Raw genomic sequence first — 11,935 nt, 5'->3', positions numbered from 1 at the left:
CATATGAAAGCAAACTAATTATCATAAGAAAAACTTCACACTTAGACTCGCTTTAAAGAGGAGGCAGACATGAACTCAGAAATGGCCTATTGTTTTAGTATCACCCAACAAGTCGGACAGAAAAGGCAATAATAAAGTTAGCAAACGCAAGTTAAAAAAATGTTTATTTGGGAATTTGGGAATAAAACGAAAGTAAGCGTCACGCTTTCCGCTACTCGAGGACTATCACTAATAGTCCTCTAGTAGCGTAGCCAATCAAAATGCAGGATTTGCATTAGTCCACTAGTTGGGTGATACTAAGAGCTACTATACCATGCTCTACAAATATCACAACTGTACGCATCAGTTTTGTGGGCGTTTTTAATAAAAACAATTATTCCACTCACGCTTGTTGGATATGAGGTGATTATGGCCAACTCGGCGCTACGCGCCTAGTTGGCTATCTGTCATCTGATACCCAACAAGCGCGAGTGGAGTAATTGTTAAATATAGCATAAAGAAGAATGATGTTGAAAACAAACGAATTGCTATAACATCTGAGTTTAGAGAATTTAATTTTACGGTGGGAGTCTTATTTGATGAAATATCTAGAAGGTTCAAGAATCGAAACCAATTGGCCGAAGCAGAAAATACTACAATACTCTTTGTTTGTCCACCCAAATTATGAAATAAGCATTGTTTTTGTTTTCGCTTGGGACCATCGTAAGTCCCAAGAGAAACAGAAAACAATGCTTATTCAGAATTTGGGTGGTATTTTCCGCTTCGGGCAATGCTATGGAGAGATCTCAACCCGTATTTGATAGTGTTTACTTGAAGCAGGTATACATTGATTGAAGAGTTGAATAAGAATGAATAGCGATATTCACTGTTCATAAACAATTCTTTTGATATTTAAACTTTGCCAACAGAACAAAGGAGTCCTTGTTTCGACAGCCAATAGACCTCTGATTGGCACATTAATGACAATGGGTGACGTAACGATGAGTATCGCTATAGAGGTACCGCTTGGAAATACTCATGCATCAAATCAGTATTAGAGTGGGTAAAGAATGAGACCACGGACAAACAAAGCTTGAGAATATTATTAAGCTTCAGTGTGTCTGGATTCTTAAAAGTTATTTCAGTATGAGCATTTCGATGAGATGCCATAATTCTTACAAGTCTTTTTGAGTTTCAGGTACGTTGGGCAAGTTAAACCCCAAACTCGGACATCAGAAAATAAATAGGGAAAAAATGGGACAATTAGATGAAGTCAGTTACATCACGGGATAAGATCAATCTTGCTGATGCTGGTTAAGCCAGCCACACCGTGATTATAAAACACTTTTTTTTCCCTTTATATTGTCTGAAAATACTTGAAGTTTAAACTCATCGACGTCTCTTACATTTATAATGCAGATAAACCAACTGAATGAATCTCACTTCTGAATATCACGTAGTAGACCCTACAGATAACTGAACCAAGCACTCATTTTGTTATCAATCATTTGAACTTTTCTTTAAACACCAAAAAGACGCAAAAAGGATAGAAGTAGTGGCAGGTCAAAGGAAAGGAACTTTATTTAAGTGTCTAGTCGTTGTAGTGCTGGGGACACTGGAAACTGAAATTAACAATCAACTCAAATCAAGTCAAATGTTGCTTTTTTGAAAACCGGAGTACCCGGAGAAAAACCTCTCGGTGCAGGGTAGAAAACCAAGAAACTCAACCCACATAAGACCGTCGAGTCTGGAATCGAACCCGGGCCACATTGGTGGGAAGCGAGTGCTCTCACCACTGCGCCATCCCTGCACGAAGTGGTCAAAAGTTCGGGTAAAACTAAGAAATGGGTCACATTCTGTTGGACGAGGTGTAGGACGCGTTCACAATTAAGAAAGTGCTTATTGATAGTTACAGTTTCAAATGAGAACGAAAACAACGCAATGCCATGCTCAGCAATTTAATGCATACCGGTCATACAACGCTTTCTATTGAGTAGTATATCCACGAATATCTCAGGAGTTTGGCTTGTATTTTCCCGGTATCCACACACGCCCTAAAGTCACGGCAAAAATCAGAATGCATTACAGTTGTCTGCATCGCGACCGGATTCAAAGAATAGCCGATGGCGTCAAGAGCGGTCCGGCAAGATAACTCATAGAGATGAGCCCTTGACAAAATCAAGAACGCCCAGGTGCCGCTGTGATATCATTCACCATTATAGAGAATAGAACAGGACCTAAGACAGTTCCTTGTGGTACCCCTTTATTACTATCAACATACTTTGAGGTGACTCCGTCAACGTCTACCCTTTGCTTTCGGTCACTAAGGAAGCTTATTATCCAATTGGTGATGTAAGGATTAAGATCATAAAACTTACCCTTATCACACACTACTTTATGTGAGACCGAATCAAACGCTTTACTGACAGAAGTCAAAAGAAAGAACCTTGACAAAGTCGGTGCCCTTGTCAAGCCAGTTTAGCCAGTGATGTTGACATTTAATAAGGGCCATGGTGGTATTTTGTCCTCCTTTCTAAGCAAACTGGTCAGCTTTATTTTTTGACTTCAGTGCAGAGGATAACTCTTGCATGCAGACAACCCGTTCAAATACCCTCATAGTGATATTGGTAAGTGATACGGGCCTTAACTGGTTACAGTCATTTAGAGGAGACTCTTTAGGAATAGGGGATACATTTGCCCATTTCCACATTGAAGGGATTGTCTGATTTTTAAGGGAACTATTAAATATCTTTCTAGCATTAAAATCTTTTATCCACTTCGGTGATTACGCCTCCAGGAGGCATTCTGATTCATATCCAATTTAATACGCCCTTCAACAGACTTAGGTTTAATGAAATTATCTTGTTCGCTTCTATGAAGTCTACAAAATCCGTACTACAATGACAGTATACTACTTGAAACCCTGCGAACTTATTAATTCTCTCAAAGCAGCTGAAGAATTCTGTAGCAATGTTAGAAAATGGGATAAAACTAGGATTAGGAATTCCCACATCAGCACAATGCATTCACCTAAGGTAAATCAAAGATCTTAGACACATCTTCTTGTCTTTGGAACAAAACTCTCAACATTTTGACTCGTGTCTGAGAATTGTATGATGCAGCTAAGATGATTCAAGAATAAAAGGTAACAATATGTCGACAAATGCAATGCAATGTGTAAATTAAGGTCCAAGAGATCAGCAAAACGTCTTTGTACTCAATCGTCGCGGCTCTCCTTTTCAAATCGTTTGTAAAAACATCCTATTAAAGATGCCCGAAAATGGTAATTTGCTGACCAGATCCAATTCAAGGCAGTTTTCAAAATGTAGTTGTCTTTAATCCTTTTCTTGTTCAAGCGTCTTTATTAACCCTGATCCACTAATTATGATCGTGAGGGTTGGAGCTTCTCGCTCTTCTAGTAAATTCCGGAGAAAAAGAGTTGTCTTTACTAGTCAAATAGATTTTCTGCTTAAATGCGTAATTGCCCAAGTGTTTTGTTTTTGAAGGCGTTTGGAAGTTTTGACACCCTTTGAAAGATCTACTGAGATGCTTTTCTGGCTTTATCCAATTTTTTTTGTTTCCTCTGTCTGTGAGGTCAGCCGCCTTCTTTAATGAATTACAATATCGTCTGTTCACAATAATAGTCGAAAACAAAAACCCCGTTTAATCCAAGTCTCGTCGGATTGGTGATCTTGGTATGAGTTTAAAAACGGAAAACAGAAAGGCAGTACTGATACAGGATTTTACTTCGCGCTACGACGACAATGACAAAAAAAAAAAACGACCAAACACCGAGAGAAAAATTCTTAAAATTCTAAATTCAAAAAACAATGGCCACTCTATTGTCTCGGATTCCAGAGGCCGGAGACAAGATTAAGAAGAAGAATGCCGACATTATCATCCCAGTTGGTTGCCGGAATTGCAATTTTCTGCCACACCTTGTGGTTCGAGCTTCCTTCTCATACAAGAGGGTCAAAAAAATAAAATAAAATATAAGTCTTAAGAAGTGATTTGACAACAGTCCCCCAAAAAAGAATTTTTTTTTTTTTGCCTGAACTCCACTTTCTTTGGGACGGTTTCAAATAATATTCTTTCCATGCTTATCAAAAGGTAATTTGCAAGGTCATGTTGGATTTGAAGTTACCCTCTCGGGAAAGTCGGAAACAGTCTAAGATGTAGAGTGTTTTCACGTGACGTCACGGCAGCCATGTTGGTGCACCTAAACAGTAGTACGCCAGCCATGTTGGTGTACCCAACTAATCCTCAGGGAATTGATCATGCAAACGTTTTTCTCAGTTTGTTTCAGTGGAAAAACAGGGTTACTGATCACGTGAGTGAAAACACTCTATACGCTCTCCGAAACTCGTAGATAACAATCTTAAATGAAGAAAAAAATGCGATATGGCAAGTCAAGAGATCATGAAGTTCTCACACAAAATGTTAATTTCAAAGGGGAAAAAAAGGGGTGGATAGTTTGTACAAACTTAACAAAAAACAATAACGATATAATAATAAAAGTTTGAATCATCTATTTCAAAAAGAAGTCGCTGAGAACAAAGCTTTTCACATTCGTGTGTTGGTCCACAAGAGTAGGACAACAGTCTTATCACCATTTTCTTCAATCGCAATAATCTATTTTATTTCCTTTCAATGTTGGAAACTTCAGTGAAAGGACAAAAGGACAGGTCGTTTGTGGCAAGGGCATATGTCAAGGTTATTCTTCTCAAGTTCAATTAAGTAGAAACACTTTCAGGTCATAATCTCGCAAAGAGACGGGTGAAAACGGATTTAATTTGTTGAGCTTATTTTCTCTAAAGAGGAGGCTCAAGGTCAATTCAATTGTTTACCTCCACGTGCGTTCAAATTAATTGATATTTCTCCTTACAATGTCAAGGATATCTACAGTGGCCTTCAACGCTACAAGTACCAGATCAGGATTATATGGTAGCGATTATTAAAATCCCACAGCTAATGCAATTAACTAATGCTCGTGCCATTTATTATAAATTGCATCCAACCTAATTATACGGGACGGCCAAAGGAACTTAAAGGCCAACTTTGTTAGCACAAAGTAGTGGTAGGAATTTGCTCTTTGCTTTTGGAATACAAAACTCTCCGTAAACTTGAAATTTCTGCTTGTGCCCTTCAACAAAGCTTAGTCAATATGAATTATCTCTGAATGCTGCACTCGCCGGGAATGCAAATCATGCATGTATAGTTGTTTTGAAAAGCCTTATAGTTTTCCAAAACAGTTTCGTTGTCGGTACCTATCGCAATGCCTCGTTTTGTGTCAAGGCTTCAATTCATACCCAAAATAAAGAATTAAAAAACCTCACGGAAATCGCAGAGTAGGAATCGTTCACTGGGAATCCATTCACACGGACAATAGTTTGGACAAAGACTCTTGCCGGTTGAGACAAGCTGGACAAAAGTCTTTAATTAAGGCCGTCCAAATAGTAAACATCCTCGCATATGGCAAGTGTTGAAATGTTCTATATATGTACGAACGCCCTTTCTTATGATAAGTGGTGAACTCTTCGATAAAAAATGTTCGGACAGGGTCCTGCAACATGCGCAAAGGTCGCATAATATCTTATCGTAGACACACCCAACTAATTCTTAGACAAAAGTCCACTGAAAAGTTTCTCTACGAATTGTAACCGGGCAAGATTGTTGAGCCTCGCTTTTATATTAATAACCACAACAACTCGCTCATCTGGCTGTTGATTCCAAATGTTTGAGGCCCGCTAAATTCGCCTGAAAAAGACCCCGCAGCTCTCACTAGTACTACTCCAGCAAGAGTTTGAAGCAATAAAGGACTAAGCACGTTGGGCCCATGCAAATGATGATGTTTGCAGGAATCCCTAGGGACACTTGCACAAGAGATCCTGAGATCAGCAGACACGCATGCAATCAAGGTTAACCTAGCAAAAAAAATAGCCTTGGTCCCACACATCAAGGATGAACCTACGCGACGTGACTAAATTTCGCCATTTTTCTCACACAGAGTCGGAGGATAGCGGTGGTCTTAATTCTTCGTTTATTTTGTTTAAGATTATGGACTGCCCGTGGCACAACTCTCTATACCGTGTGCGACTCATGCCACTGGTTTCTTTTTGTCTTTAATGGACAATTTCTCTCACAGTACACAAGCTGTGAATGATGGTGATGGGAGGGAAACCTTTCACACAATTAATTATTTTCCCCGCTGCATCCTACATTAACTGCTCCAACAGCGAAAATAAGAAACTGACCAAGACTAAGTTCTAACCTCTCTCAAGAACTTTGCTCCCTGTTTCACCTAAAAAAGAATAAAGATCTAAAAGTTGGTTAATCTAGCCAATATAAACATGAACAGTAACTAAAGACAAATACAAACCAGGGCAAATCACAAAGTTAAACAGTCGTCTTAGTCACATGCAGGCCGAGCATGAATAAAATGGATCCTTTTAAAAAGTATAAACAAGTCAATATAATTGCATTTCACTTTAGATCTGCGTGTGGTACATCAGGTACTGTGCAAAGAGAAAATGCTTTCAGACTGGATACGATCAGTTTTGACTGCATTTTCCCTTTGATATTATAAAGCGATAATACAACTGAGAGGACTCTTTCGTGACTTCCAGTTTGGAATAAGTTAGACTACCTTTCAGACGTTGTTAGTTCAACAAAAATCAAGCCCTGGACATTTCTTGTTGCTGTTTTTCACCCTCTGCCTAGGAAAAGAAAATGAAAATCAGAAATACCAAGAGGAAGATTCGCATCATCTTCCTCGGCATTCAACGACCCTTTTGATGTCTCTTTTTAAAGGGGTTATGTCACGTTATTTTAAGGTGTTTAGGGATAATCTTTAGTTTATCACGAGTTTAAAACCCGAAAATGGTAAAAAGGAATTGCTTTACCGATAAAATTATCGTCGGTTACATCACAAACAAGATGATTCTGAGCAACAACGACCTTTTTCCAAGCGATTTGCAATAAACTTGAAAAACGCGGGTGGACTTTTTTCAAGATTACTCGAATGTAATCCGATTTAATCTTGTCCATTTGTGTCCATTCATGTTTCTCTTTTAAGCGCTTATTGCAATGCTTCATTCCACCTTTTGGGCCGATTTTGGGTTTCACGAATTACATCATTTTGCGTGACATGGCCCCTTTAAACGATTAGTTGAACAGAGTTTGAAGCCACTACTGTCCAAACGTTCAAACTTCACATACTGGGGTCGATTGAGATTTCGCTTACGAAATCCCTCTTTGAATGTAACACAACGGTTTTGAATTTAGACCTAAATCAATCATACCACCCTTAACATTCACATTTTATTGTTGCTGATGAAGTTCGGTCGAGCGGAACAGGCGTAGCTCAATTCCTTAGAGCGCGTCCTTCTGAGCTGGAGGTCGTCAGCTCGATCCCCGTTTCCCGGTTCCATCGACGTCTGTTTCGACTTTCTTCTGATCCATGTAGCTGTAGCATAAATACCCGCAAAACAGAGCATTGACGGAAGAAAGGGGGTAAAAGGTGAGCACCGAGGGCCACAGTCAGTATCTCTAGTCCACTAGCACATGTAACCCTCGTCAAATAAGGACCTTTATTTATATTCCACTCTTTAAACTTTTTATCGTGCTCTGAGTTTATGCAAGTATTTTACAAGTTCGAAGTCAATGCCACTTTGGCCATTTCCAGAGGGACAAAGCTGTCTATTGTCAGTGCAAAAAAGGCTCAAGAAGGCAAAAGCAAAGAAGAAAAGCATCTATCTGCTTGAAGAAACTCATTTGCACAAAGTTCAGGATAAAAATAATTGTTAACTATAATAGGCTCTTTGATTGTAAGCACCATTCATTTCCAAACGACTTAATAATATATCACATGATTAATTTCAGAGAATGTTCATCAAAAGCGTTTAAAAGCAAGGAAAGCAGATATCACAGACAAAGGTGTCCAAGTAGTTATGAAAATGAAAGGATTTAATTATAGGTTTTCAAACGCGTGCCTCAATATTATGTTGACCCTTCAAATCATTGCACATCCTAATACACCATTTGTAACCACAGACAGAGTAAAATGTTACAAAACGATTCGAATCCATCTCATTTAACGTCACTTACGGTTACCACGGAGTACACTGCAGGGCAAAAACTCTTACACCTGCACAGGTGGAAACAGGAGGGATGTTGATAGCGTCGGCTTCAATCCGACCGAAACACGCTCACTAATGCCGATGTCACGTCCTCGCGTGTTAGCAACTTTGTGCATTTATCCAAAAAAAAAACCAATGAAAAAATGCTCGTTGCTTGTCTTTTTAGTTAGTTCAAAGCAAACAGCTTGTGTATTCATTTGTATTAATTTCCTCAACTTTGCCATCATGTATACCACAAAGTGTAAACTTATGAGAAAGAAAGGAATTAGTTTCACGTGAAAGATTTTGCCATGATCGCTGGGGAAGTAAAAGTGACAACTTACGAGCTCTTCATAGAGTGATCACTGTAGAAATTTGCGATTTTGTCATCTTTAATTTAGGCTTAATCAAGTTCATTGATAAACTGAAATGCTTTTGACTAGAAACACTAACAACGCCTTTTTTTATTTTGAGTTACTAATAGTACATTTTTTTCTCCAAATATTCTCCTTACCAACTCATTTTAGCTTCCCATTGACAAGGCCGCGAAAATGACCAAAGTGGAGTTGGAAAAGCAAGACAATTGTCGAGATTTTCCTTATACGTATGCCAAATGTTTTTAAAAAGGGAACTTTAATTAGCAACTACAAGATAACTTTGCCAAGATTATTATGTTCAAGCACCTTGATTTTACTACTTTCCATGACAACGCTAAGAGCTCCTGTAGCCCAAAGCAAAAGTCTATATTTTAATTTTTGGAAATTACCAAAATTCATAGGAAGCTCCACGGGGAAGGAAACTTCAATAGCTTTCATTTGAATACGCACACTAACAACTTTATTCCCGAACCCAGCAGGTAGATCACGCATCAATACCGACTGAAGTCCGGCTGGTTAAGTTTTGACTGAAAAACGCCTTCTGAAAGCCTTACTTTTTTTTTGATTTCGTGTGTCACTTAGAATCGTTTTATCTTTAACAAATTCAAAAGTTGATGGTTCACAGAGAGTTTCAACTTACTTATTTTTTCAATAGGTAGACAACTAAAAGCAGGTATGATCGTTCCAATAGAGCTTTATGATGGACTTGCGGTTTGGGTGAACGGAAAAACAGATAACGCATGATTCATAAGCACTTACCAACCAGAACGTATCGCCCATTGTCTGGCTCACCCGTGCACCAAATAAGAAAACTTTCAAAGCCTGAATGAGCATATCACTTTCAAAAGATTAATATGTAAAATATCGCAAAGGACTAGACGGGTAACAGTTGATCTGTGAAGTGGATGAAAACGCTCGCAAATAAAGGATCAAACCTTGTAGACCTTGTAGCCTGAACATCTTTCCCTAAGAGTTCTCCATAGACAAAATAATAAACAGCAACTCGGTATTTCACAAGAGGTGGAAACATTACCTTACTTCAGAAGTAGCTAATTGGTTGTATTAAAAAGTTTGGTAACTCTGCAGTTATTTTTTTCAAGGACAAATCGAACCCAAACGAAAATGGTATTTTCTTTATTTGGGAAAACGACGGACTCCCGAGTTCATCACACTTTCCAGTTTCCTTTCAGTGTCTTTTTCTTCTGGGTTTTAACGATTTTCGAGAGGCTGTGTTCACTTGTCGATACCAATCGCTTCTTTGAAGCCACTGCAGATTTTTGACACCTTCCATATTGAATATCTGATAACTAAATTACTATCTTTGTCAAAATTGAAATCAAAGCTCAAAACTTCGATACGAATGCAAACAGGAAAACAGTTTAAAACGAACAATCTTTGAGCAGAAATAAAGTTAAAATCTAATTCTCTCTGCAATTCAACGTAGTCCCCACAAGTTGTTGCAGCATACTTCGCTCACATTGTGCAACAAGGCTATTGTGAAATGATCGCTAAATACTTGCCAGAGCGCAAAGTTTATTTTTCGTTCCGGCCGGCTGATGGACGTTGGTATAAATCCAGACGTTAATGTAGTCTACTGAGGTGAAAAAAGACTAATTCCTTTTCACAGCTAAATAACACGCTGGGATTAACAACAGAAATGGATAATATTCAACTCGAAATGGAAAACTTTACATGGAACCTGCCTGAGCAATTGCGTTCGTGGGTTCGTATTCATTTAAACAAGCTGGAAAACGAATGATGGGTAAATTACTGTGCACGTTTCCAAATATCTGACGAACAAGTTCTACAATTAAACAACTCAAGACAGTTTGTTTGTCGTCGGACTAAGCACTGAGTAATAATGTAAGTAATCCGTCAAACACCACTGCGCTCCCGCAGTGTTCCTGTCAGCGATATACACCAGATGAGATGAGGGTTAAAGAAAAATCTCTTCGCCGATAAAGAGAAGTGGTCGTAGCTCCATTTTTAGCAACAATTCTCATTTTTGGATACAAAGATCAGTCGTGCAATGTTCCGTGCACTGAATGAAAGTGTTGGAAAGCGTTAGTTCCTAAGAACTCTCTACGGATTTATCTTGCCTGAAATGAGATTAAACCAAGGGTATTTATTCGTGTCAGCGCAATAGTTAAAATTTCAACAACACTGACTTATCTCCAGCCGGCGATTCAAGAAGGTGTTCTCTTCTATATTCAAAAACATAGCTAGGAGGCCAAAAAAACATTCAATTAGTCTACAAGCAAGTTAATACCTTTCTTTTCAGTCTGGAGGGTTTTTTTGCGGTAACGCTAGGAAATTCTGATCCGGAAAGGAAAACCATACGTAACCTCACCGTTTCCGGAAGTCGATAGTCTGGCAACGAAAAGATGGCCGGAAGTATTACTATTTTGTAAGCGGACAGATGGCTGGCAGATTGGCTAAAACTATATATTTACACAAAGAATTTTCCTTCGTTAGGCTTTTTGCACACAGCATAACACGCAATAAAAATCTTGACCTTTTTTTTAAGCCGCAGTGCAATGACATTACCTTCAAATCGATTTGTTAAAGAAACATGACCGTTCCTTCTTTCAAACTAAATAACTGATTTTTTAGTATTTTCATGTCAATTATTATTAAATTGAAAACTACTGAGATACCGTTTCAGAATATTTTAGTACTTGTTTGGTGTTTTAACAATTTATCATTTATTATAATTAATAAATTCCACAGTCACTTTCGGACGATTCTTATAAGAGATGTTTTGCCTCATTCATCGATGCAAAGCTAAAAGACATGCAAACGAGATTGCGAAGCGGGTCTTTCAAGGTTCTACAAGATAAGAGGAAGACAAGAAAATGCTGGGAGGGCTTTTAGAATAACATCACCACCGTAAAGAGGAACTTGAGATCGCTATTCTCCCCTGGCTAAATCTTAAACAAACATCTCATACGGCGAGGGTGAAGATTCTTCGAGTGCTCACTGAATTGGGGCAACCTTTTGCAACGGAGCGTATTTCAAATAACTTTTAAATATTTTGAACTCCAAAAGAATTGCGGTCTGCGAAGAGTGAATTTTAATTCAATCTTTCGTGATGCTGAAGATAAGATCTTAATGAGGGCGGAGCACGCCAATTAGTCACTTTAACTTGCCTGTCACCACCAGCTAATTCAGTCTCTTGCATGCGTATCGCAATGCATAAAGTTGACCAGGAGAAATTTAAACATTCCTACTACTACTAACCAAATTCTTGTAAAATCAGCCAAAAAATTCATTAAGTTCCAAAACATTTAATTGGGTTTTTCAAAAAAGTATTTGATCAAGCTTTAAGTCCAACGAAAGTGAAATCGATCGATATCTCGTTAACTCCGTGAGCCTGATCCGCTTACGTTTTGGGATTTACAGTACAATTGAAAGAGCTGCTTAGAGATATATAAAACGGAATAGCAGGAAGATAATTGATGA

General features: G+C 38.4%; 1 protein-coding gene across 19 annotated transcripts in view; it reads right to left on the bottom strand.

Annotated features, from left to right (window-relative positions):
- Window positions 1-11,935, bottom strand: part of LOC137971319 (transcription factor Jun-like) — a 112,499-nt gene that overhangs the window by 80,620 nt on the left and 19,944 nt on the right. For 16 of the 19 annotated variants that reach the window (XR_011116979.1, XR_011116977.1, XR_011116969.1 and 13 more), the window contains 2 exons: window positions 6,626-6,695; window positions 6,251-6,280 (listed from right to left, as the gene is read on the bottom strand). The gene's annotated coding sequence lies outside the window, so the exon portion shown is untranslated. Of the gene's footprint in view, window positions 1-6,250; window positions 6,281-6,625; window positions 6,696-10,742; window positions 10,825-11,935 lie in introns of those variants that run through there. The other 3 variants (XR_011116978.1, XR_011116971.1, XR_011116972.1) reach the window with 2 other exon arrangements.

The sequence above is a fragment of the Montipora foliosa genome, chromosome 9 (assembly GCF_036669935.1).
Source record: "Montipora foliosa isolate CH-2021 chromosome 9, ASM3666993v2, whole genome shotgun sequence".
Lineage (NCBI taxonomy): Eukaryota > Metazoa > Cnidaria > Anthozoa > Scleractinia > Acroporidae > Montipora > Montipora foliosa.
Note: the sequence above shows the minus strand (reverse complement) of the source record. Positions and strands in the feature narration are given on the sequence as shown.